This window comes from Lemur catta, chromosome 23, assembly GCF_020740605.2.
Source record: "Lemur catta isolate mLemCat1 chromosome 23, mLemCat1.pri, whole genome shotgun sequence".
In the NCBI taxonomy this organism is placed as follows: Eukaryota; Metazoa; Chordata; class Mammalia; order Primates; family Lemuridae; genus Lemur; species Lemur catta.
Genome location: NC_059150.1, coordinates 9,160,424 through 9,188,017, shown reverse-complemented (window position 1 = coordinate 9,188,017; position 27,594 = coordinate 9,160,424). Strand labels below are relative to the sequence as shown.

Below are 27,594 nucleotides of genomic sequence, written 5' to 3'. Positions count from 1 at the left end.
CCCCATGCAGAGTCAGGCTTTTGGAAAAATCATACCTTCCTTTCTGGGCCTCTCTTGCCAAAGTCTGTTTTGTTGTGCTTCAACCTTCCCAAACTGTACCCTAAACCTGGTTTCAACATCTTCTCTAGCCAATGGCTCCATTTTAATTGCCTGTCTCCTTTGAAAAGTCCTGACAAACAATTGACACCAAGGTGTTAACGACTGATAAAGTTTGATGGAACACACCTTCCTGGGATTTTGCATATCCACCAGGGACTGTGTCCTAATTGGAAAGTCAGGAAAGTTTAAGTGCAAAATTTTAAGCAGAAGGGAACAGAACTCATGAAGGGCAGAGCAAGGTGTAAGCAAGAGGCCCACCTGGAGAGACTGTCATCGAATCAACCAGAGGACGGCAGAGAGGTGTTCATCTCTGAGTAAGTCTGCTGGAAGCCCCTCCTGGGGGTCACAGTGTCAAGTCCACCTGGGTTAGAGTCTACTTTGAACAGCGCTTTCTGTCTTTGCCCTGTCTCCAGTGATATAACAGACCAGCAGCTTCTCTGGGATTTTGTGGGGGGTGTGGCCGGAGGTGCTCAGACCCATCCAGGTTAAGGAGCAAGGGAACACGTCAGTGCCTGAGGTGGAGCTCTTCATAAATGTTAACTCTCTTTCTTCTCTCAGCAGGGACTGCTTAGCCTGCAGCCCCAGAGGGAACAATTAGGCTGTTTATCCAAATCTCAGCCACTTTGCTATGTAATTGATTTTTCATTGAGTGTATTTAGGAAATGGTTATTTACATGAATACAGGCACGCAGGGGACATGGCAGCATCTGATCGCAGGAAATGGGAGAGGGTCTAGATCAAAGGGGTTGCTGGAGGAGCAATAGCGGGAGGCAGGGTGGGCTTTCCAGGCTACCAGTCTGGCTCTGCCACTGACTCTGTATGTCTGGGCAAATTATTAACCCTACGAGCCCTGGTCTCATTTAATACAGGGTGTAAAATACATCTCCTGGTAGGGTTTCTATGAGCATTAAACTAAACAATGCTTGTTGTAAAACACTGAGAACTGAGCCTGCCACTCCCATGCACTCAGCAGGCTGTTGTTATTATTACTACTGCTATTATTGCCCATGCCTGGGAAGCTTTCTCATCCTCCGCTTAGCCTGCCTGTTCCTACCCATGCCTCAGTGCTTAGCCTAAGTTTTGCCTCTTCCTCAAAGCTTTCCTTGACAGCCTCGGTCCTTATCTAGTTACTGCCCTCTTCCACCAACATTTATGAGATTTAATATGTAGCATTATATTTTAAACCTGTTACAAGCCACAGTATTTTATTCTTTTTTTTCCCCCCGCCCTGTCTAGACTAGGTATTAGGTAAAAGCTTTCCCACTGGCCAAATCTGGTCCATTGACGGTGTTTGTACAACCCACGAGTTAAGAGTAGTTTTTACATTTTTAGATGGTTGAAAAAAACCAAAAGAAGAATATTTTGTGACACTGAACACTATTTGGAATTTAAATTTCAGTTGCATAAAGGTTTATTGGAATACACCCACAGCCTTCGTTTAGGCATTCTCCGTGGCTACTTGTGTGCTACAACAGCAGAGTCTAATAGTTGCGACAGAGACCACGTGACCTGCGAAGTCAAAAATATTTACTATTTGGCCCTTTACAGACAAACTTGCTGAGCCCCAGACCATAATTTCTTACCAGCAGGCAGTGTGTGCCATTCTTGCCTGAATTCTCGCAGCACATGGCAGAATGTTTGTCGCATAACAGGTGAGCAATAAATCCTGGGCATTACTGATTGCAACAACTCAGGCTTGCCACAAGGGGTTTCTTGTTTGCCCTTCCTCTGCTCCTGGGTTCTGCGTGTGGGTGAAAGGCTGTTTGTATGGTAGGTGTTTGCAATGAGTTGTGTAAGTCCTTAGAGGCAGAGAGAGACCAGTTCTTACTGCAGGGCCAAGAGTAGAGGAAGGGAAGGAAAAGGAATGAATGTTAACAGGCACCACCATGCACCAAGCGCTGGGCTATGTCCTTCATATACTTTATCTCATATTCATACTCATTCAGCCAGTATCTATCTATCAAGGGCCTACCATGGACAGGTGCTGTTCTAGGCACTGGAAATGCAGCAGTGTGCAAAACAGACAAAAGATTTTCTGCTATCACTGACTTTTTTACTTTCTATTTAGAGGTAGGGCAGGCATTATAAAATAATAAGCGCAATATATTGAAATATATTGTATATTCGATGGCATTAAATGCTAAGGAGAAAAATAAAGCAGGGATAGGAGAGAGTATTTGCCAGTTTTTCTCAGGGAGCAGAGAGGAGTGTTGGAATTTTAAATAGGGAGGTCAGGAGAGGCCTCTCTGAGAAGGTGATGTGAGCAATGTGAGCCATGAGGATATGTAGGGAGAAGGATACTGTAGGCAGAGGAAACAGCAAGTGCAAAGGCCCTGTGGCAGGAGAGAACTTGGTGTGTCCAAGGAACAGCTAAAGGTGCTGTGTGGCTGGATAGAAGGAGAGAGCAGTAAAAGAAAATAGGGGAAAAGGGGGGAGACAGAGGCAGGAGACAAATTATGAAAAACTTTTCCTATCACTGTGAGGGCTTAGCTTTTACTCTGAGATGGGAAATCATTGATGAGTTTTGAACACAGGATTGAGGCTATCTGGTTTCTATTTTAAAATAGTAGCTGTATAAAATACGTGTTACTTGTTTTCATTCTGCAGATAAGAAAATTGAAGCTCAGAAAGGCCAGGTGGTACATGGTTATACAACCAGTGAGAGGCAGAGGTGGGATTTGAACCTGGGCTTAACCAGATTCTCTCTCCTACCTCTCTGCCTCCCTGACTGGCACAGAGTAGAGCCCCAGTAACTGTTCGTTAAGTGAATTCAAAGTAACTTGTGGGGCTTGGACAGTGGGACAAGCTGCACAGCCCCACACACTGCCCCATCTGCTCAGCTCTCCTTGGTGCGAGGGCAGCCAGAAACTTGGTCTAGGGGCCAGCCAGCGGGTCCCTCTGCTTTTCTTAACCTTGCACCAGCCATATAGCGGCCGAATGACAAACATTAATTAAAGTGCGAGGGAAGAACTTAATTAGCTCCTAATGGTCACATGCTGCCAATTAAACACCTTGATGGCTAGTTTACTCTGGAGCTTAATTAGGTGTTTCTCAATAAATCTAGCCCCGTGCCACCACCTGTCAGTTTAGGAGCCAAATCTTTTCTTGGATGTGTCGTCTCTTACTCAGGAGGGAGGATGAGGGTGGGTTTGGGAGGAGAAGTGAAATCGGATATTGGCATATCTCGAGATTGTTTCACGGTCCTATTGCATATTTTAAACTTGGTGAAAATTACTGCGAAGGTAACGTTTCACTCCCTGCCTGTGCTACTTCCATATCTCTGACAAGAGCCTTTAGCTAAAGGGCCCTTAAGAGAGGAAAATTGTAATGCGCATTGTGACTTTTCCCTTCTGCAGGTAACATGAAGTCCCCTTTCTTGGTCCCAAGCTGTTAGCTGCCCAAGCAGTCTATCCTCAAGGTAATTGTGGGACTGAATTTGTTATGAATGAGGGCCAGAGTTTAACAGCCCCACAGGGGAGAGAGCTTTAGGCTCCTGCGAACTCAGCACGTGTGGATAGAACCAAGAGACTGCCAAAGACACCAGACTGTATCATTGTTGGAGTAGCCACACAAGGGAGATGACGCCCAGTGGCACTCAGCACTATTCAGAGACATGGGCATCGTGGGCAGGGTGGCATATTTCAAGGAACATATACAAGCACAGACATTTCCCAGGGATGCTGACCATTTGGCAAAGGGGCATAGAAATCAAATCCGTTAAGGAATGGATGACAAGATTGAGAATGCTGAGTCTGGGGCTTAGGTATTTCTTGGGACTGGGGACTGGGTGAGGAAGTTGTCATTTACTCTATGGAGAGCTGTCGTAAGCAGGGGGCATCAGCAAATTCCATTGCACTTTATGGAAGGAGGGGTACGGGCTAGCTGGGTTTACAGCCCTCGCTGCTCTTCCTCCCCATAGCTGGCACATGGACGGCCACGTGTAGGTGTCTCAGCTGACAGCTCCGGCTGAGGTCCCAGCCAGCGGCCAGCGTCAACTGCCAGACACATGAGCAAGCCTTCCGATGACTCTATGCACGGAGCAGGGATGAGCTGTGCCCCCTGAACTCTGCCTACATTGCACATTTGTGAACAAAATAAATGTTGTTTTCAGCTCTCTATTTGGGGTGGCTTGTTGGATAACTGGAACGCAAGCCAAGACAGGCTCCCAGTCCATCCTCAGAACCAGTCCTAACCTGAGCTGTCAGACGTTCCTGCCTCTGCAGCGAGCCGGGTGAGCCTGACCTTGACTTTGCTGCCTGCCGCATAGTAGTGACTCAGAGTATTTGTTTAATGAATGAATGAACACACGTTCCAGTCGTGAAAATGGAACCATTTGCCTGAGTCCTGAGACCCAGTCTTCCTTGAGTAAACTAGTTCGGTATTTTTTTAAACCTTGATTTTAGCAATGGTGTTCGTTTTTCAAATACAGTCTGAAGGTATTGATGACACGTGAAAGAGCTAAGTGCGGAGCTCCTTTGGGTGGGTTGATGGGAGGCTTTCAGCCCTGCCAGCCCGGCCTCCCCCTCACCACCCGCAGGACCCGGGCACTGGGTTTCTGTGGCGCTCGGCTGGATAAACCAATGTCCTTGTGATCTCTTACCTTTTGGCTCTGGACTTGCTCCTGGGTTCTGTCCCAACCACATTTCTCTCCTTTGTTCTTTTTCTCCCGTAGATAGCGCCAGGGCTTAAACTGAGCCGGAGCAAGTGGTAACAGAGCCCTTGTTGGCCCCTAAGAGCCCTGGTGAGTTTTCTGAGAGGTTCAGTGCTTCCTCTCTCAGCAGAGGGTGCAGTGGGGCAATGGTGCAGGCCCTCCCTTTGGGGGTGAGATTGGCATGAGCTGGCTGCAGTCTGCTTGGTCACAGTAAGGGAAGGGCGGGGGTGGCGGGAGGGGATTCTGCACCAGTGGGTGACAGAGCACTCAGCCAAGGGCTGAAGCAGAGACCCCGTGAGCTGTCACCTGGGGGAAGACTGCACACTCACCAGATCTGGGTGGGAGGAATGCAGGTGTGAACGCGGGTTTGGAAGGGGGACCGTGAGGCCTGAAGGGACAACGGCGGCACAGTTCACTGTGTCTGGGCCCACAGTGGTGACAGGACACGGGAGGCCGGGCCTGGGAGTAGACTTGGGTTGAGACTGAGATGCAGGGTGGTGGAGGGGTGATGAGCAACGAGGTCAGAAGGCATGGGGACATTGGAGCAGGACCGATGGGGCAAGGCTGAGTGGGTGGCCAGAGAAGGGAACTGCTTAGGTTCCTCCTGAACTACGGTGGAGTCCTGTGGCCCAGGCCTGAGGGACTGTTGCTTCTTTAGCGAGTGAGTGTGAGATAGCAGGAGAGACAGAGTCTCGGAGTCAGGGGGTCTGGCTAGCAGGTTGTTTTGGTTTTCTGCGCCTTTCAGTCCCTTATCTATAAAATGAGAACGCTGATTGTTGCCGTTTGCAGGGTTTGTTTTGGTTCTAGAAAAGGCATGATTCATTTTGATCCAATAAACGTGCGTGGGTCAGGTGCAGCGCTGCGCACGGAAGGCTCAGAGGACCAGGAGCCCCTGACTTCGCGGAGCTGGTGCCGTAGGGAGGAAGGCAGCAGGCTGCAGCGGGAAAGGGGAGCAAAAGCGCCGATTCCGTTGCTGGATGTGGGTTACACGTGAGGGTGAAGTGGTAAGAAAGAGCCGAAAACCTCCAAACAGGAGCTGAAGGAAGGACTGGTGGATTTGAGGTGAGACCAGGAGGTCTGGGAGGGTGTGCTGAAGGCTTCGGAGCAGAGAGGAATTGAGGTAAGAAACAAGGGGGGAGTGTTTGACCTCTGCCTATTAGGTGTGGGTGGGCTGCCCCCAGGGCCCTCTCCTCTGGGGACATCACAGGAATGCCACTCAGCAGCAGATGTGCTCAAACCCATGGCATTCCTTAGGAACATGTATTAATTTTTTAAAGTATTGATTTTCATTTTAGAAAAACTAGAAAATTTAGAAAATGAATTTAATTCCTAAGGTTAGCAGCCAGCAGCAAGATATATATCCTCGTTCTCGCTGTCTCTTGCTACACACACAGACACATGCACACACACAGAGAATTATATTAGGCTATTCTGTGCTTTTCTTACTTGGCAATATATTTGAACGTCTCTCCTTGTCAATAAATATGGACTGACACGATCATTTTTAATGGCTTCATAATAATTTTATGGTATGAACATAACATCAATTATTTAACAATTCCTTATTGTTTGAACTTTAAATCTCTTTCCTTTTTCTATTTGGTTATTATAAGCAAATAGTATGCAAATTGTATTATGCATAGATCTTTGCACACTGACCTAATTATTTCCTTGAATATGATGAGTTTTACAGCTTCTGATATATATTACCGTATTACTCTCCAGAAGATTTGTTCCCACTTATTCTCAATAGGAGCGTACAGATGTCCATTCCTGTCCCCTTGCTAACACCAGGCATTATCATTTTTTTAATCTTTGCCATCTGCAAAGTCAAAAGGGCACGCCATTGTATTAAGTCACGTTTCTTTTATGACCACTGAGGTTGAATATTGTTTATACTTTTATTGTTGTTAACATTTCTTCTCTCCTGATTTGTTTTTTCATATCTTTTTGCCATTTTACCCCTGTGGTATATATATTAGTTTCCTAGAACTGCCATGACAAATTTCTACCAACTGGGTCACTTAAAACAACAGAAATTAATTCTTTTGTAGTTCTGGGGGCTAGATGTCTGATATTAAGGCATTGGCAGAGTCAGGCTCCCTCTGAAGACTCCAAGGAAGAATTCTTCCTTGCTGCGTTCTGGCTGCTGGTGGGGGCTGGCACTCCTTGGCGTTCCTTGGCTTGTAGCTGTATTACTCTGATTTCTGTCTCCTTCCTATGCCCGCCTTCTCTCCATGCTTGTCTGTGTGTCTCCACATCTTCCTCTCTTTATAAGGACACTAATCATTTGATTTATGACATGCTCTAATCCAGTATCTCATCTCAACTTGACTACATCTGCCAAGACCCTATTTCCAAACAAGCTCACATCCACAGACCCTAGGGGACCAGGACTTGAACGTGTGTTTTGGGGGGACAAAATTCAATCCACTATAATGTGCCTGATTTTTTCTTGTTGCTTTAATTGCTTTATACTTTGCCTTTTATACTTGGCCAGAGAGGTCCAGAGAAGGTAATGACTTGGACTTGAGGAAGGTGGGTTCCTACGGCTAGCCACTGTGTGAGTCATGGATCCTGGGGGTCTTAAGAGCTCCTTCATTAAGCCTTTCTTCCCGGAGAAGCTAAGTGGTAGAAGGAGGGAGAGAGGAGAGCATCTTCCCGGTGCTGGTATGAGTGGCTATTGGCAGCTCTTCCACTAACAGGCCTTAAATCCAGTTTGGTAGGTGGACAACGTTTATCATGGGAAATAGGCTGAGTCAGTAGTGACAATCTCTGAATCATAAATAGGTAAATGCCACGGTCCCCAGCCCCCTGGTCCATGGCCTCTTAGGGACTGGGCTGCAGAGCTCCACAACCGCCTGCTTGCCCCATTGGTGGAAAAATTGTCTTCATAAAATTTAGGAACTGGGGGCCTAGGGGGTGAGCAGCAGGTGAGTGAGCGAAGTTTCATCTGTATTTACAGCTGCTCCCCATCGCTTGCATCACCACCTGAGCTCCACCACCTCCCCATCCATGGAAAAATTGTCTTCCAAGAAACTGGTCCTTGGTGCCAAAAAGGTTGGGGACTGTTGGGTGAACGGATGACCCCTGGGGCTGGGAAGGGGTCATCCAGCTCTACTGGGACTTTCTGAGTTGATATGAGGCTGTTTTTTGCTAATAACGGTTTCTTAGGAGCATCATGTGTTTTCGTTCCTGCTTCTTAAACACTCAACCATTTCAATGGCAGTTCCACAGGTCTCTTGCCCTTGAACGGATCGTGTTCATGGTAAGAAGTGGAATGATTAGAAGCTAAGATGACTCCCTGTTCTCCTTGACCTCTGCACTTTTCTTTCTTAGATAGGTAGGAGGATGGAGAAAAATTAGCTTGAATTTCCAGATTGATTAAGCTGGAGCAGTTGTCTAGTGGGGAGTTTCTTTAGGGGCCCACATCCAGATCCTTCTCTTCTGCAACCTTGCCTCAGAGGAGCGGCTCTGCAGAGTCAAGAGCAAGACACGGCGCTGGAGAGGTTCTAGGGTCTCTGAAAGTGAAAAGGTCCTTGCTCCAAGGTGTTGACGGGGTCCTGGGCCAGGTAGTCTGCCCCCTAGTGGGCCTGTGGCAAGAACCAGTGTGGCCAGCTCAACTACGTGTTTCACTAGAGTGGCAGGTGGCATCAGGGCTCGGGAGTGGGGATGAAGAAAGGTGTCCCATGGCACCACCAGCTCCTGCTCAGAAAAGAATGTCAACGTCAATACAAGTGGCTGCCTGAAGCCAAAAGCCTACTATGGCAGAAGTGTCAGGGTAGAAAATTTCTGAAGTTAGGAGAAAATACAGAGCTGGCTTTGAATCCCAGCTCTGCAATTTACTAGCTGAGTATCATGAGTTAATTATCTTAATCTCTTTAAGTTTCAGTTTCTGTTTTGTAAAAGAAAGATGATATTTTGATAAATTATTTATAGGTTAAAATAAAATAATGTATGAGGAAAGCCCATCACTGGGTATGGCACATAATAGGTACTAAATAAATGGTAGTTTATTCCTTTCTGAGAGCATCTTTTCATCCTCTATGAGATGATTTGAACAATATCACTGAATGATTTTTCCCTAAAATAATTCCTCCATCCAGCTAGTTGAAGTTCTGTAATTCTACCTCTCGTTCCTTTGTTAAGATACTGTCCCTTAAATATGCTTTTGAAAAGTTACTTCAGTTTTTGGCCGATCAGAAGTCAGTATCTCTCTGACCTAGCAGGCTCTGGTGGGACACGTGAAGGCTGACTGTGACAGGGAAGGTGGAGGAGGACAGCCAGGGCACAGCTCAGCTCTGGGAGAGCAGGCTGGAGTGGCTTCCTGTGGGTGTGCACTGGATGGGAGGTAAGAGACACAGGAAGGGAGCAGAGCGTGGCACAGCCCGGGCCACACGTTGTCCTCCCTTGGGAAATGTCAGTTACACAGACTGTCTAATCTCCCCTCCACAAGGGGAGTCTTGGGGACTTGGGCAGGTGTGAAGGTGAAGCCATTACTTGTCTACAGGTGAGGAATATGCGACTGAGGGGGTCACCTTGTGGAGCAGTTGCACCCCACATCCAGACAGACTATCGAAACAAGTCATCAGTTGGAAGGGGCTAGTCAGGAAGGGAGAATCTAGGTGGGAAGACAGAGGAACAAAATCAAGGCCATCCAGAAGTTCAAAGCCAGTGTGAGCAATGGAGCTTGTGCTCTGCCTTGAAATGGTAGCTGTAGAGATGCTCTGGAGAGTGCCGGCAGCCTTGGGTGGGAGCAAGGACGATTGGGGGGTGGTGTGCATTAGGATTTTCCTTGCCATCCCAAATTTGCCTTGAATCCTCACCTCCCTGATTGGTTTTAACCACTTTTCTTGTCTCTCCCCTAATGGTGAGAAGGCATGACTGCTCAAGTTTAGGCCCCCAAATCTTCCCCTCCCTCTGAAGCATCTGTGAAGCATCTACAGCCACAGAAACCAATGAATCAAAGCCATTTTAGTGAATATAGATCAACTCTTCCAGAAGCTGCATCATTCCTTTGGAATAATTCCTTATGGTATTGTGGTGGCCAGGAACCTTACTAATGGCAGCTGAGACGCTCTGGCCTTGGGGCTTAGGGAGCATTGGCCCCCTCAAAAATCAGTCTTTTGAAGGATTAGGCATTTTCATCACCAGGGGGAATGAGATACCACAAGGACTACCTTGGTCTTCTTTCCAGGGGGTTCATAATTCCATAGACTAAGACGCTGAATTATGTGGGTGGAGGGGAGCATTGGGCTCTGTGTGATTGAATGTGTGATTCATTTGACACTGAGAATAAAACCAGGTTGAATAATAAGAAAATACAAGCCTCAGAGGTTTTGACGTAAAGCCTTGAAGTCATTGTCAAATCATAAATTAACACCCATAACGAGAGTAAAAATTTACCCTGAATTTAGGACACTCTGTTTTTATTTTTTTCAACCGAGTTTAAATGCTTTCCATAAATCCCAAATATTTGGGGGCTGTAAAGATGATTAAACACCTCAAATGTAGTTCCCTGGGACATAAGAAGAAAAATATTAAGTACTTTCTTAAACAAAGTCCATGAGTGAGGACTGAGTTATGGTTTCTTTGAATAGTGAGACTATGCGTTCTCCACTGAGGTCAAAAGGAAATGAAGAGAAAGGAAATCAATTGGAAAATGACTCTCATGCTTGAATCATTATTTTCTTCTTCCATCAGGCACCTGCTAATGGTTTTTATAAGTAATAGTAAAGTGATTAAAAATATACTAACACCTTGACACAGAGTCTGGGCCAACTGGCCTGAGTAAAAGGTCCTAGCTGCGCCATTATTCTGCCTCCTTGGTGTCCCTCTTTCCTTGCTTTTTCATCCATCTTTTGAGCATGACTCATGCCTTAATGCTGTTACGATGCTAAAATATTTATATGGTGATTTGTCTTTCAAGAGAGTTTGCATCTAGCCTTGCAAATAGGTTACCAGACCTTCCCACAAACACTGTGCTGATGTCCCTCCCTCTTGCTTTCAAGGGCCCTTGTCTACAGCTTGATATCCTTAGTCACAAGTCAAGTGGCCAAGTCAAGTCAATCAGTATTGAGCACTGGCTCTCAGAGTCTACTCTGAGATCGGAGGACCGCAGGCTAGCTAGCTGGCCCCTAGAGACTGGGGACAGAAGCCTCTTATACATAGGCTTTACCGCCCACATTTTTGGTAGATTTGAACCTAAATCTCTTTGGTCTTAAGAGAAGAGGAAAGTAAGGAGTGACAGAGAGGATATCTGGGAAGTCTAGATGAATTCTGAAACAGGCTCACCAGCAGGGATTTTTGTTTTTTTACATCCTCCTGGTGTGCACTTGCTTGGGTGAGCTGGGCTTATCTGATGTGTTGGAATGGATGGACACTAGGTATGATCTTAGCATGACTCCAGGGGCTGTGGGGTTAGACGGTGCCAGCCAGGACCCCACTTCTGCCACTTCTGCCACTGCAGACTTGAGTCAAAGGGGAACAAAGTTGGAGTCTTGAAACCCGGGCATGAAGACATAGTTCAAGTTGCCCAGTTCACAAGGTCAGGCAGATAGCTGGGATCAGATACGAAGAGAAGGACCAGCCACAGAGCTCATGTCAGGAGAGAGAGGGCATCAACTCTCCATCCTGGAGGACCCTCCTGAGGTGGTGGGATGGAGTGGGAGGACCAGAGGAGCTGCTAAGGGGTTGAAGAGGGTCAGCATTTGAGACAGTTCTTCTCCTCTGTCTGAATGCCTGCACTCTGTAATTTTGATGACTTTCCTGTCCATAAGCCCAGTCTTGTCCCTAATACTGGTTACCTAAGTTGAGTCCTATCCTGGTGCCTTGGGGACACTATCCTGCTTCTCCCTGGATCTGCAGGACTGGTGGGTCATGCCCTGGCCCACTGCTTGGGGTCCAGCTGGTAGTGGACATTCCTTGGGTGGTCACTACTTCCTACTGCCTGAGTCTTAAACACCAACTGACACTTGGGTTCTTTGTCCTGTGCTGTCCTTTGCTGTTCTCCCTCAGCAGTGGATTTTCCCAGCATCTGTGACCTAAGTCTTGTCTAGGGTCATGATAGCCTTTAATATTGTACCTCAACTTCTCCCTGAAGGGATGACGCTGCTGGACTCTGCCTCTGCAGTGTCCTAAGTCCCCATCTCACTCCAGTGTGAGGTCCTTGAGCAGATCCTAGATCTGTGTCTCTGCTTCCTTGATTCATTCTGGAAAGCCTAAAATCTGTATCCTGTCCTCAGAGTGCCTGCAGTCTTGCTGGATAAGCAAGAAGTCTGCAAACAAAACAGATGGAGCGAATACCAAAGTCAAACACAGTCCAATGCTAAACTCTAGGATGTGGTGTGTGGTAGGAAGTCAGAGAAGGAAAAGTAGCATAAAGTACTAGAATCAGGAAAGGCTTCATGGAGGAGGTGAAATAAGGAATGGAATTTGAGGATGGAGAAGACAGTCTGCCATATCCCAACCATGGCTACAATTGTTCTGTGCTCCGTTGGGAGAAGCGTAGTCATAAGGTATGTGGGCTTCATGGCATCCAGTTTTTATAGCATATGTGAGTGCCAGCAAAGGGGACCAGGTGGATAAGAAGGTCATACTCTTCTCTAGATGGTCATCAAGAGCTATTAGTTAGGAAAGCAGCTATTGACCAACAGATATTAAATCTTGGGTACTTGTCCATGTGGGTGAGGATCATGATGAAATCTACTCTCCTGCCAAATGGATATGGATAAAATCTTGGAAAATGAAGAAACACGTAGTTTCTTTGAGAGGGAGCTAGAAGTGGCATCTGTCAAGAGCAGGTGCCCCATTCTTTTGTAAGGCTGCAGAGAGGGGTTAAGGGTATGGGTGGAGCTCAGGGCAGGGAGGTGGGGAGTTACGGCAGGAAGGGGGCTGGAGTCAAGTCTGGTACTGAAGCGGTGATGCAGGGCCTTGGACCCAAAGGCTTATATAAGAGATACATATGGAACTTTGATGAATTGTATGTCAGTTCCATTCCATTACTTTCCCGAGATTCTGACACAGGAGGTCTGGGGTGAAGGGGAATCTAGGGTTCCCACTTCTAGTTGGAACACAAGAGGACATCGTCATAGTCCTCACTCAAACCCCAAGTCCACCTGAACGCTGGGAGGTACTGATAGAATGAGTGACAAAACCACATCAAGAATGGACAGGACTTGGGCACCTGGGCGGGCAGTGGTTCTCAGATGTGGTCTGTGCACCACCTGCATCAGAATCGCCTCAGACCTAATGAATTGAATCTCTGAGGGGTGGAAAGCAGGAATCTGCTCTTTTAACAAACACGTTAGGGTGGCAGATATTTATGGACTTACATTCTAGTGTTTGAGAACCACAAGAGAGACCTTAATAAGTACAGAAGCCCACCAAGCTCATACAGGCAGGAAGTGTTAGAGCTGGGGTTCAAATGCAGATCTGACCGACTCTGAAATACATCCTTGTGCTATGTTGAGCTGCCACGATGAGCAGGTAACAGGAGGAATCTTAGGCTGCCAGAGCTCAGAGGAAGACCAACTCTGGCAGCGGGCAAAGGGGACCACATCACAAAAAACCACTGGGCTGAGGCAGGATCCCAACCTCAGAGGGATTGGATGGAGATACCAACCCCCAAAGCCTCCTTCCTGCTGCTAATTTATGATTCCTCTTGCCTGCTGTCTGTTTTGCCTGATGCTAAAGTGACTAGTTTCCCTTTGGAGAGAGATCTTTGGAAAACTCCAGGAAGCTGGAAAAGACCCGGACATGGGATCTGAAAAATAACAATGGGTGACATCTGGCTGGATGAATAATGGGTACAGGCTGACCCCTAGCAGCCTGCCAGAGGTGGGAGGAACATATGCTCTTCAGGGGGAACTGTCATCACATCTCCTGGGTGGCCCATTTTCTTGTCAGTAGGAGGTAAATGAACAGGAAACTGCCTTGGAATTGGGTTTTGGGAAAAAATATTTTTTTTGACCATCAACCAAGTTCTCAATTTTAAACCTGGACTCTGGAATCAGAGTTGTAGGAGGAGGTGGGAATGTGGGAGCTACTAGGGGTTCCCAGGAACCCCAACTAGCTGGTCTGTCTTACTGGGGTCATCTATTAACCCAAGAGAATATGTGGGCCACTTTCCGTGATGTAGTTCAGGCCCCAGTAACAGCTTTAGGGCTTCCCACTGAGCATCTAGGCAGAGAGAATGTGCATATTTTGGGGCCAATCTTTAAACACATTTCCTGTTTCCTCACTCATCTCTTCATTTCCGTCTCCTCTGGTCTCTGCCTCATTCTCTGCTTTTGTCTGTCTTCTGTCTCATGGTCTCTCTCTTCTTCTAGTTTTCTCTGCTCAGGTTTCTAGTCTTCCTCCCGGCTTGGCCCTCATGTCCTTATTGCACTGTTTTGAATAATGTCTCCCCAAAATTAATGTTCTACCTGGAGCTCCAGAAGGTGATCCTACTTGAAAATAAGGTCATTGCAGATGTTAGTAGCTAAGATGAGGTCATACTGGAGTAGGGTGTGCCCTTAATCCAATTTTAATAAAATCCTGATAAAGAGAGGAGAAGAGACACAAAAACAGACACACCCATGGAGAACACCAAGTGACCCTCGAAGCAGAGATTGAAGTGATGCATCTACAAGCCAAGGAACACCGAGGATTGCTGGCGATTACCAGATGCCAGGAAGGGGCAGGAAGGATTCTTCCCTGGAGACTTCGGAGAGGACACGGGCCTGCTGAAATCTTGAGTTTGGATTTCTAGCCTCCAGAACTGTGAGGGAGTGTGTGGTTTTAAGCCACCTAGTTTGTGGTACCCCAGGGAATGACTACATTTATCACTGGGTTCCTGCACACTTCTCTTTCCCAATCCACAGCCCATTTCCCCCCGCCAGATTCAAACCATTAACCTCTCCCACTGCATTTTCAGCATCAGTTATCAGCTGAATCCTTCTCTTTCTCTTTGAGGGCAAAGCTCACATCTGCTGGACTTACAGCTCAATTGCCATGGGGGCTGCTCCTCTGCTCAGAAGTGTCAGGGATTTGTAAATATTTCATAAACGGGACCCCCTTTAGACCCGATCCTCCCAGGTGAGTATGCTTTCTGCAAGAACCACAGAAAGGCTCAAGAATCTGGTTTTAAATCTCCATGTGGCTCTGGGCAAGTCTCTTAACCTCTCTGTGCTCCTCCAGTGTGTTCACTGATAAAATGAAGAACCCATTTTCGCCTTGCTTGCCTCTGGAGAAGGTTGTTAATGTGAAAGAACTTCCAAAAGTATGGCAAAGAATTCTGTGCACACTTTTAGCCCTTTATTATCCAGACTTAGGAAGCTGGGATGCAATAAATATTTATTAAACCCAGAAGGTGACACAGACGTTTTTGGATATTATTACATCAGATCCTCAGAACAACCTGCCAAGTAGGTGATTCTCATTTTTAAGTGAGGAGAAAACTAATTTGAAGGGAAGTGAAGAAACATCACTTGCATAAGAAATGGTGAAGGTCCTAATTAAACCCAGATTTCCTGATGTCCAATCTAGAGATTATTCTACTGTATCGTACTGCAATCCTCTTATTTGTGGATTTATTTATTTATTTTTTATAGCATACTTCCTTCCCATCTTGAAATATTTCTCTGACCCCTCAGGAGAAGCTGCTAATCCAATAGAATCTAATCCACTGTGCAAGGACAGGTTTCATTTTTAAGTATGAATATGAATAACATGTCTGTGGAGGGAACATTTTGGTGGAGCAATTGATGAGAGCAGGCAGGAGCCTATCAGGAGGTGAAGGATTTGTGGAATTGAAGTTAAAGGCAGAGCTTTAGAGGGGAGACAGGAAACGCTGCATTCAGAAAGGAGAAGGGGTCAAATTCAGGATGCACAGTAGGTTGGAGAGTGTGCAGATATGGCCCGAGCTTTGCAACGGACGGCAGCTGGGAGATGTAGAATTTCGTCTGCACAGCATGTGCATGTCTGTGTGATACGTATGTTTCAGAGAGAGAGAATCCCTTTGATGTCTTAGACATCTTCTAAAAGTGCGTGTGCTTGAGACATCACCGTGTTCTCCCTTTCCTGATTCCTCCACTTTCTGCACATCTTCCCACTTGCTGAGCCTTTCCTTTCATTCCAGTGCGACGCTACAGAAATGCCAGCTTCTCTTGTTCATGCGACATCCGTCTCGCTGCCGAGGGAGCAGACCCCTTTTCTTCCCTTCTTTAAGTCCCAACTGTATGCTCTATCCTCCCACTCTGTGTGTGGTTAGAGTGAAGAAAAGCTCATAAAAAGGAAAATCAAATGTCAGGTAATTACGGCCCATAATTTGCTTACCTTTCAGAAGCCCATATGGGAGGAGCATTACTCACCCTGAGGACCCTGGCTTAGGCAGATGCATCACTTATGCTGAAGTATATTATCTGCTGTGATATTTATGATGAAATGAGTTTGCCAGCCATCGTCTATCAGGTTATAAACATCTTACTCAGCCTTGAAGGATGGCTTTTAATATGGTCTTGTTGCAAGATTGGGGTGGAGGTACGATATGTGACTTTCCCACCTCTGCTGCTCCGGGAACAGGGTGTGCAGGGCTGTGTGTTCCTTTGCCTCACTCCACCCCCCACCCTCCGTCCAGTGACACCATGGGTTCTGTAAGGACAGAGGCTATGTCTTACTCATTTTTGTATCCCTTTTGTACAGAGTCTGGCACATAGTTGATTGTCAGCAAAGGTATGTTGAGATGAAATGAACTGATTCACATGGGAGGATGTTTAGCTTCTAGGATCATGACCCCATAAATTTCTGGGGGAAAAATAAAAAATAAAAGAAATACTTACCATCACCTGAGACAATTTATTCATTACCTCATTTATTCAATCATGCATTTTCTCATTCGTACTACAAATGCTTATTAAAAACTATTGTGTGCAAGACACCGTGCTATGTGTCACGTGGCTAAAACGATAAATAAGACATGGCTTCTACCTTCAAGGAGCTTATGGTCTGGTATTGAAAGTAAGAGAGAAATAAATGGTACAGAGAAGAAAATGAAGCCATAACAATGCTCCGGGTGTTCTGAAGATGAACGGATTGCTTCTGGCTGGAGGCATAGGCAGAGTGGGTATTGAAGAGGATTAGAATGGTGTATCAGTTTTTTGTTTGCAAGTAAATTAAAGCAAAGCTAATCTAGTGTTACTAACACTAACAAAAGATGTTCATAGGAGGTAGACTGTACTATCTCATAGAATCTTTGGAAGAACTCAAGGAATAAATTTCAGGTAGGTAGGAAGCAGGGATTCCCCAGGGACCCTGTAGCAGAATCTGCAGCCCTCCCCTTGAAAGTTCCCCTGTCAGCATGATTCAGTGATTCTTCGTTTTTCTGGTCAAACCTTCAATTTCCAGGAGATATAATATGATTAACCAAGCTGTGTGTCAGGAGTCCAGCTCCTAAACTAATCCGCCATGGCCAGAGGAGCTATCCTCAGAGTACAGCTGCAGTGGAAGCAGCTGGCAGGGAATGGGGGCTTGGGCAGCCCCTCTGGCCACGGGGCCCTCCAGGTGGGTAAGGTTTGGAGGTGTGTGAACATGATCACTCAGGACATTCAGATGTGGGGAAGCACAGGGCTAAAAGCCTTCCCAGCAGGACTTCTGCCTCGGTTCCCATCGGTTCTCCCCAGCCTCAGGGATGGTTGTCTGTTCCCTCTGGCTCCCTTCCCGGTGGGCTTACCTATGAGTGTGTGTGTGTTTGCAGCTGTGAGCATGTGTGTGCATGCAAGTGTGAGCATGCGTGGTTGTGCTTGTTTAGTGTCTGTGCAAGTCTGAGCACACGTGTGTGTCTGAGTATGTGCGTGTGCCAGTGTGAATGAGTGTGATCATGTGTGTGCTGTTCTGGATTCTACTCTGGGCAATGGGGTAAGGAAAGCACAATCCGACCTTTCTCGCTGCCAAAATGGGCTTTTTCTTAGCATAGCTTTTATGAACCATTACGCAAGATGAGTTCCTGGTCCTTCACCTGAGAAAATTACTAAAATTACTAACTGCTGTCTTCTGTTGATCTACCTTCCGTATGTGCCAGCCCAGACAGTGGAGTAGAGCCAGGGAGAAAAACACTAGCCTTGCAGCACAACACAATTTCTTCATGTCCAAACCCAGTAATTTCTTTCCTGAAGCAGATGTTCATTTCATCCTCTCGAACTTTCTCTGAATTTTTCTTGTTATGGTAATCACGGGCTGAACACAGCCATCTTCCTCTCTCTTCCCAGCCACCTCCTTTCCAGACCAAATAATTCTGGTTCTGCCGCTCACTGTGGGCTCCTTTCCCACCCCTGCATGCATGGGCTGCTCCACCGTGGGCCCTTCCTGTTCCTCCATTTCTTCTCGCTCGTGCCTCTCTATGCCCACTGAAGTCCCGTGGATTCCCAGACAGCTTTAAACAGGGGACTTTGTTTCCTTCTCCTGAGGAGGATCACACAGGGGCACCTACCTCTCCAAGGGTGTCTAAGTCTCCAAGGGGGTCTGAGTCTCATTGCAAAAGCCAATGGGATGGGGTGGCAGGCATGTGTAGCTTAAAAACTCTGGATGTCCTTCCTGGCATGAAGAGTGGACCCTGCCAAGCTGGTACCAAGGGGAGGGTGCTGTTCTGCATCTTGTTGGCTTTTGTGTGCTTAGAAAATATCTGTGGTTTGACCAGACACTTGGGCTCCCCACAACTCCTGTTATATGGGAAAGAACAGGAGTCTTGCCCACCTTTCTAAACCTTTTGTAAAGGAGTCAGCCCTGCCACTTGGTTCTCCTTTGGAGAGGGCTGGCTGCATGCATGTCACGTGTGGTATCCCAGCCCCAGAGGCCCTGACTTTTTTTTTTAATCAGCTGTAGCTCATTTGTAAATTATTAACCTTTCAAGAGCCAATATTTGCTCAGGGCCTTCTAGTCCATCTCGAACGTCGGCTCGCTGCTGTGCTTGCGAGATTGCCAGGGGAAGATGGTGCAGAGAGCTGGAGTCGGGGAGAAGGATGACGCTTGCCATTGTTGGGGATGTAAAGTGCCCCCATCCAGTGGGAGGATGTGACCCAGAGTCTCCGGAGTCTCCGGAGCCCTCGGCTGTTCTCTGGACCTTCGTTTGCTGTGTCTGGAGGCAGGCGTGTCTTGGCTCGGGCAGAGCTTTTCTGTTTGCCAAAAGAGCCCTCTCAGGGGGTCTGGCCCAGAGCGCAGAGCGACAAACATATGTGCAGCTGCTGGGTGCCAAGTGCCATGTTAAGATCTGCTCCTACAAGATGGGTAGGGCCTGGTGGCAGCTGTCCTTGAGGAAGTCGGAGCCTAGAGAGACAGAGCACATGTAATGTGTAATGTCAGCACAACGATGAGAGGTCAGAGGCAGGGATGTCCACAGGGAGCACTCTGGAGGGCGCTGGCGGGGCCAGGACTGTGAAGGAAGATTTGCTGAAAGAGAAGATGCCAGAACTGAATGTTGAAAAGTTAGTAAGAGCCAAATGAAGAAAAGTGAGGACGAGGTTCAGAAAGAGGGAATGGCAGGAGCCAAGCCACCGAGGAGAGGCACAGCACAGAGTGTGGGGGAACCCCAGGCCATTCAGATTTACCAGAGTAGAAGATGCAAGACAGGAGTGGGTGGACACCAAGCAGGAAGGGTAGGAGGGGCCAGGGCTCAAGTCCTTGTGTCCACGTCTGGGAGTTTGGGCTTGTTCCGGCTCACGCTGGCAGAGGAGATACAGGTAGGAAGGTTGGAGTTGAGGTGAGCAAGGCTGGAGGTTAGGGGACCTGCTGGCTGGCCCCTGTCCCAGGGAGGAGAGGATGAAGGCACTGGTGGCTGGAAGGGGGAAGAATGCAGAGACTCAGGAAATGTTGGGAGGCCGAGTCTTCAGGATCTGATGGGCGACTGGGTGTGGGAGGGAGGGAAAGACAATCAGAGAAGATTTCCAAGATTTTTCCCTTAGACCACAAGGAAAGCAATGCTGCAATTAACAGGATATTAAGAGGAGAAGGCTTATGGGGAAATATAAAGCATCGATTTTCACACATGTGAAATCTGGGGTGCTTGTGGGACACCCCGGTGAGGATGAAAGTGCAGCGGGCATTGTGCCCAGAGACTGAAACCAGTGAGGACATCAGGTCTGGGAACCATCACGTCCTCTCAGCCACGCCCAAGCCCAGAAATTCGCAATGACTACACGTGTCTCTTCTTAACCCCACCTGTCTGACATCTCTATGTGCGTGTCATAGCAGAGAACCACCACTGTGTAGAAAACTAGTTGCCCCCCCCCCGAATTCCCACCCCCACTACGGTGGGCGTTCCACCCTCCTTGTTCTTGTTTGTGCTGTTCCCTCCTTTTGAAAGGTCTTTGCACTTTCTTCACCCAGTGAATTCTTACTCAGCTTTCAAGACTCAGCTCAGAGTTCGGGAATAAATATCCTACAAATAGCTGCCAGGATCCGCCTCAAGACAGATGCACAGGCCAGTTTTAAAAAATAACCGGGAGCTACATCATCATTCAGTTTCATCCTCCCTCTCTCCTTCTCTCCTTTCCCAAGCTTCTTTCAAATGTTTTGGGGCCTGCAGTTTCACACACAAAAATAGTGACTGCAAGTCAGAAGTTTCTCTCCCAGTGGGGTTCTGCATGGAATAACCCCCAGGCCACCCCTATGCTGGGGTTTCTCAGCCACTCCATTGCAATTTGCATTGGCTTATTGAAAGCCAATCACAAGTCAAAATAACAAGCTCACATAGGAGAACACTGTTGTCTGGCCCAGCAGCTCAGGAATCAATACCTTTAATGGTTGAATCTAAAAGGGGAAATAAATAAAAAGGAAGGAAGGAAGGAAGGAAGGGGAAAGAAAGGAAGAAAGAAAGAAAGAAAGAAGAAAGGAAGAAAGAAAGAAAGAAAGAAAAAAGGAAGAAAGAAGAGGGAGAGAAGTGGGTAAGGGGAAGGGAGGAACGAAAGAAACAAGGAAGAATTTATTAAGTTCCTACTAGGTACAGACTCTGTACAAAAAGCTGTTAATCTGTAGATTAATTCAGCTTCCACTTATCACGCACCTACTCAGTTCCAGATATACCAGGCACCGGAGATTCAGAGACAAATACACACCCCAATTTTGCAACCCTTGCAATCTACGGGGGCAGAGAATTGCCTAATGAATACACAATGGAGTGACTGCTATGTACAAAAGGCTATGGAAACATAGGGAATAATTTTCTCCGGTTGGGGAGAAACGTGGGTCAGGGGAGACAGCACAGAGGGCTGGCAGGAGCTTCTAAGCAGACATGGCTCGGAAGGCTGCCTTAAATGGAGATTAGCAGGAACGAAGGCCCAGGGTACACACACTGCATGTTTGTGGATTATTGAGTACTTTGGCACAAAGTGGCTCCTATTTTCCAGAGCCCCATAGACTAGCTCCCTGAATATTTACTTTCTTTATTTGCTTTTAATAATTAAGCATTAAGAAAGTGGCTTTGATTGTCAGTTTCACTCTCGGGGTTAATTAGATATTTCCCAATGACTTGCCAAATGCTTGCTTTTGTCCCCAGCTTGGCTCCTCCCTTCTTCCTCTCTCCCCAAACACTGATTTCTCCAGAGAGCTCTTGTTGGAGAATTGACTGGAGCTAATTATTCCAGATAATTAAGATCACTAAGCAAAGCAATTTAATTCTTCCTATTTCTTTCTTTCTTTCTTTCTTTTTTTTTTGGAGAAATGTTGATGTCTGCATAACACACCATCAATAAAATTCCTTTTAAAAGGTTAAGTTGGCTGAGTGCAATATTGAATTGAGAATGACTAGGATCAAATGAAATCCAGTAAAGATATTTAGCAGAGTAATGAAGTTTACTCTGGAACAAATGGGTTTTTCTTATCAGAGTTTGCTTTTACTTGATGCAGTGTTGAAATGGGAAGAACGAAGTCAGCCCAAGCCAACTGCATTAAAAGAAGTTTGTTTTCAGTGACCTCCCACTTACCTTCTGTCCTTGCCTTTCACCCTCCCTCTGCCCCCTCCAAGCGTGGGTCCCTCTAAGCGTGCAGTTCTCTCAAGGATCCTATGAGTGACAAACAGGTGATACATAGGTCAGAATCCATATGACAACTTTGGGGGGAAGGTTGCAATATATACTGAAAAAACAACTTGAATTTTTGTCAACATTTAAACATTTGGAGATGCCACATAAGTCCAGATTTCCAGCTTGTAGAAGCCTGGCATTCATGCCTAGTAGCAATTGACTGGAACAGACCAGCAGCTGTCCCCTTTAGATGAGGCCTATGGGCTCCAGTTTGCCAACACCCCTCCCAGCCCTCTTCGCTCATCATCTTACCTGCTCGGCCCTGTAGGCACTTAGGTTTGAAACCTCTGATGGAAACTACTCTTTCCGCTCTCTCCCTTTCTCATGGTATCCAAACTAGCATTTGCTCTTTTCCTGGAGAGATTTTAATTTTGTGATTATGAAAACAATCTGATTAAACAAATCCATTTACTAAGAGTAAATGATAGTTTGTTTAATCCCACCAGGGATACTGCGTATTTTAAATTATTTTCCTTGGATCTCCAACTGTTAACATTTTGGGCCATGTGCCAAAAAAAAAAAAAAAAAAAAAAAAGAATATCAGGTAGTATAGGAGGAGCATTATTGGATAGACAGGATTTCTCGGCTTATCTCCAAATATTTTCATGGTTACAGTGTCCTTTAACGGAGAGAGCATGGGCTTTGTACTCAAACAGAGCTTGGTTCACATCTGGACCATCACTTGTTATCTCTGCTGACCTTTACACTGATTCTGAGCCTGTTTCCACATCTGGAAAATATACTCGGTTCCTAATATTGAGAATCTTTGCTGACCTGGCTTATGTAAAGTGTTAGAAAACAGTAGCTGCCAGAGAAGGGCTATTCTCTCTACAGAATCACTGGCTCACGTTTTAGTTACAAAGTATTTTTATTCAAAATAAATGTCAGAAAACATATTCACTATTAAAAGAGCAAGTTGTTTAGATTGATTTGGTGATGTACGTACAGAGCCATAGTCTTGGCTAGGAATTGGATGAAACATAATTCACTCACCCATTCATTGTTTAATCAGTGCACTCAATTATTCAACAAGTTTTTATTGGGTGCTGTATTCACCAACTTTCACTAGATCATGTGGTAAGAAACAACTCCAAAACCCTGTGGTTTCCAACCAAATACTTATTTCTTGTTCATATTATTATACATACTGGTTGCAGGCTGGTTGTGGTTCTGCTCCTGTTGCAAGTTATTTTCTGGCTTTGGGAATCCGGGATGAAGGTGCAACCCTTATCTGAGACATGCCATTCTCATGGCAGAGGGGTAAAAGGAGCTGGTGAAATTAGAGTGCCTCTTGAAGCTTCTACCTAGAACCAGAAGACAGTCACTTCCATTCACATTTCATTGGCCAAAACAAGTCACAGAATCATGCTTTATGTCAATGAGTGGGGCACCCTTATCTTTGAAGCACTGCAAGTCGTAAGCAAGGGGAAGAATGACTCATTCTCTTATAGGGAAGAAGGAAGCCAGGTATTGGGGGACACTATTGTCTTAATCTCTTTTGTGTTGCTATAATAGAATGCCCGACTGGGTAATTTATAAGGAAAAGAGGTTTATTTGGCTCACAGTTCTGCAGGCTGGAAAGTTCAAGGGCATGACCCTGGCTTCTGAGGGCTTTTCTGCTGCACTGTAATATGATGGAAGGTCAAAAGGGAAGTGAACATGCTTGAAGGGCTGAAACATGAGGGGCATTCTCGCTTTATAACAACCCACTTTTGTGGAAATTAATCCATTCCTGCAAGACTGAATCCAGTCTCTGAGAGGGAGAACTCACTACTGTAAGCAGAGCACCAAGGCACCCACAAGGGCAGAGCCCCTTGACCCAAACACCTCCCATTAGGCTCCACCTTTCAACATGGCTAAACTGGCAGTTAACCTTCAATATGAGTTTTGGTGGGGACAAACCACACACAAACTGTAGCATTCCACCCTTGGCCCCCACAACTCATGTCCCAATTACATGCAAAATGTAATCATTCCATTCCAATAGTCCCCAAAGTCTTAACTTGTTCCAGCACCAATTTAAAAGTCCAAAGTTCAAAGTCTAATTTGAGACTCAAAGCAAGTTCCTTCTAGCTATGAGCCTATAAAATAAAACACAAGTTATTTACTTCCAAGACACAATGGTGGAACAGTCATAGGATAGACATTCCAATTTCAAAAGGGAGAAATAGGCCTAAATAAATAAATAAATAAATAAACAAATAAATAAATAAATAAAAAGGAGTACTAGGCCTCAAGCAAGTCTGAAACCCAGCACAGAGGACATTAAATCTTAAAGCTCCAGAATAGTCTCCTTTGGCTTCATGTCCCACATGCTGGGCACACTGGCGTGAGGGGTGGGCTCCCAACACCTTGGGGAGCCCCATCCCCGTGGCTTTGCTGGGAGCAGCCCATGGGGCCATTCTCACAGGTTGGAGCTGTATGTCTGTGGTTTTTCCAGACTGAGGTTGCATGTTGCCAGTGGTTATCCAATTCTGGGGTCCCAGTTTAGCCCCATCCTTGTGGCTCCTCTAGAGATTGCCCTGGTGGGGATTCTCTGTGGCAGCTCCAACCTCACATTTCCACTCAGCATTGCCCTAGTAGAGGATCTATGCAGTGGCTCCACCTCTACAACAAGTCTTTGCCTGGGCCCACAGGCTTTTCTGTATATTCTTTGGAATCTTAGTGGAGAAAGCCATGCCTCGTAGCTCTTGCATTCTGAAGGCCTGAAGAATTAACACCATATTGATGACAAGGCTTACTGCTTATGCCCTCTGGAGCAGTGGCATTAGCATCACCTGGGGCCACTGGAGCCATGGCTGCTCTAGCCAGAGTGGCCAGGATGCAGGGAGCAGCATCCTGAGACAGCGTGGGACGGTGATGCCTCAGGCCTGTCTTCTGGTGCCATTCTGTCCTAGACTTCTGGCCTGTGATAAGAGGGCAGCCTCAAAACCCTTTGAAATGCCTCCAGGGCCTTTCCCCATTGTTCTGACTATTAGCACTTGGCTTCCTTTTAGCCATGATAATCTTTCTAGCAAGGGTTGTTGCACTGCACCCTTGGATTCCTCTCCCAAAAATGTTCCGTTATTCTCTGCCACATGACCAGGCTGTGAAATTTCCAAAGCTTTCTGCTGTGTTTCCCTTTTTCCTAGCAGTTCACAGTAAGCAGTTAGAAGTAACCATGCAGCAGCCTAAGTGCTTTGCTGCTTAGAAGATTCCTCCACCAGATATGCCATTTCATCACTCTTAAGTTCAGCCTTCCACAAAACCCTAGGACATGGACATAATAAGCCAAGTTCTTTGCAACTGTATAATAAGGGTGACCTTTGCCTCAGTTTCCCAATCAATAGTCCTTATTCCCATCTGAGACCTTATCAGAATGGCCTTTACCATCCATATTTTTATCAGCATTTAGGTCACAATCACTTAACCAATCTCTAAGAAGTTTCATACTTTCCCTTGTCTTTTTGTCTTCTTCTGAGCCCTCATCAGAATCATCCTTAATGTTCCAGTTGTGGCAACCAGGCATTTTCTAGTCTGATCCTCCAAATTTTTCCAGCATTTGCCCACTACCCAGTTCCAAAGCCATTCCCACATTTACAGGTATCTTTTTTTTTGTAACACCCTGCTCCTGATACTGATTTTCTGTCTTAGTCTGTTTTGTGTTGCTGCTATGGTTTTGATATGGCTTGTGTGTCCCCACCAAATCTCATGTGGAAATTTAATTCCCAGTGTGATGGTGTTGGGAGGTGGGGCCTAGGGGGAGGTGTTTGGGTTATGGGGGCAGATTTCTTATGAATAGGTTAATGCCCTACCTTGGGGGTGAGTGGCTTCTTACTCTATTAGTTCTTGAGAGAGTTGGTTGTTAAAAAGAGCATGGTGCTTCCCTCTCTCTTGCTTCCTCTCTCACCTTGTGATCTCTGCACAGCCAGCTTTCCTTACGCTCTGCCATGAGTGGAAGTAGCCAGAGCCCCTCACCAGATGCCCAATCTTGAAACCTTCCAGCCATCAGAGTCATAAGCTAGATAAACTTTTTTTTTCTTTATAAATTACCCAGCCTCCTTTCTTCCTTCATAGCAACACAAAATGCACTAAGACCGTGGCTATCATAGAATTCTCAAGACTGGATAATTTATAAAGCAGAGAGGTTTATTTAGCTCAAAGTTCTGCAGGCTGAGAAGTTCAAGGGCATGGCACTGGCTTCTGGCAAGGGCTGTCTTGCTGTGTCATAACATGGCAGAAAGTCAAAGAGGATGTGGACACGTGCAAAGGGGCCAAACACAAAGAGTGTCCTTGCTTTATAACAACCCACTCTTACGAGAAGTAATCCATTCCCTTGAGAACTAATCCACTCTTGTGAGAGCGAGAACTCACTCACTACTGTGAGAACAGCACCAAGACATCCACAAGGGCAGAGCCCCCGTGACCCAAACACCTCCCATGTGGGGGGAGGGCTCACCTCCTCACACTGCCACACTGGCAATTAAACCTCAGCACGGGTTTTGACCAGGACAAACCACATCCAAACCACAGCAACTATGCTAAATGCTGGGCCTAAGAGGAAGGATGAGATATGGACCTTTCCCTTAAAGAACTCGTAGCTTAAAGAGGAAAAGGGACATGCCAAAAATTAAATATAAAAGTGAAATATAATTAATGGCTATAATAGCTCACAATGATCATGGCCCTAAGTAATTTACATTTATTTAATAGTTTAATCCTCACACAACTCTGTGAAGTAGGAATTGTTATTATCACCACCCCATTTTATTAGTGAGGAACAGAGACACCTGCAGACAAGACAGATCATGGCCAAGATCACACAAGTAATAAGTGGCTGTGATCAGACTTGAATCTGGGTTATCTGGCCCCGGAATCTGTTTGTTTAGCCGCAGCAGCAGACTGCCCCTCTGGGTATGATGACAGAGTGTCACAGAGGCTGCACAGAGAAATTCATTTTTTCCTAGATGTCTGCCTCTGTCTCCCTGGGGCAAGGGTGCTGAGTGTGGGGGAGGGGCCGGTGGGCCCTGAGTTGATGAAAGAGGCGACCCATCTGAACAAATTGCTGCATTTTCTACCGAATCATGCTGTATTCCACAGGTCTGCAGAAGCACCGAGCATTTTTGTTTTCCCTAAGAAGCAAAATGTTGGCAGCTTTATTTTTCTCAGGGGTATAGCGCTGAATGTTATTTATTGTTCTGACTCTGAATTCAGTGCTGTCTTTTTTTTTCTGTTTCCTGCTGACAGGTGATTTGCTCTTGAACAATTAACAGACTGAAGGCTGTGTTCCATCTCCTCGCAGGCTCCCGCCAGGCACCCTTGGGAGCACAGGAGGAGAAAGGCTTTTTTCTTGATCCGATTACTGCTGCCCAGCGTTGAGAAGGATTAATTAACCCACCAGGTTTTGCTTCATTACCAGGAAGAAAGAAAAGCCAGCGATGGTGAGTTCAAACATCGAAGAGGCAAAAGGATTCAGGGCTTGAGCATCGTAAGAGCATTTCTAAGACCTAGCTGGGCTGTGAGGTTCGGTGGAAAGCGGGGTGACCTGGCTCCAGGTACACACTCTCCCAGCCCTTGTTTCTTCATCCTCTGGGTCCCATGACTATCCCACAAACTGACCGCCTGCTCTGAGCTTAGCCCTGCAGAGGCCCATAAGAAACTGTCCCTTGTCCCCTTGGAAGCTTACCATCTATGAAGAACTGGAGCACACAGTCGGACCTAATTCCCAGGGCTGTTGTGAGAATTAATTCGATGTGGCACTGTGCGTGAAAGTACTCTGTAGCTAAGCATTATGTAAATGTTAATGATCATTTC

General features: G+C 46.3%; 1 long non-coding RNA gene across 1 annotated transcript in view; it reads left to right on the top strand.

The window, feature by feature from the left end:
- The first annotated feature begins 14,747 nt into the window (after positions 1-14,747).
- LOC123626829 overlaps positions 14,748-27,594 on the top strand; it is a 34,991-nt gene continuing 22,144 nt past the window's right edge. The window contains exons 1-2 of the long non-coding RNA XR_006731033.1: positions 14,748-14,827; positions 27,028-27,221. This is a non-coding gene — a long non-coding RNA (uncharacterized LOC123626829). The remainder of the gene's footprint in view (positions 14,828-27,027; positions 27,222-27,594) is intronic.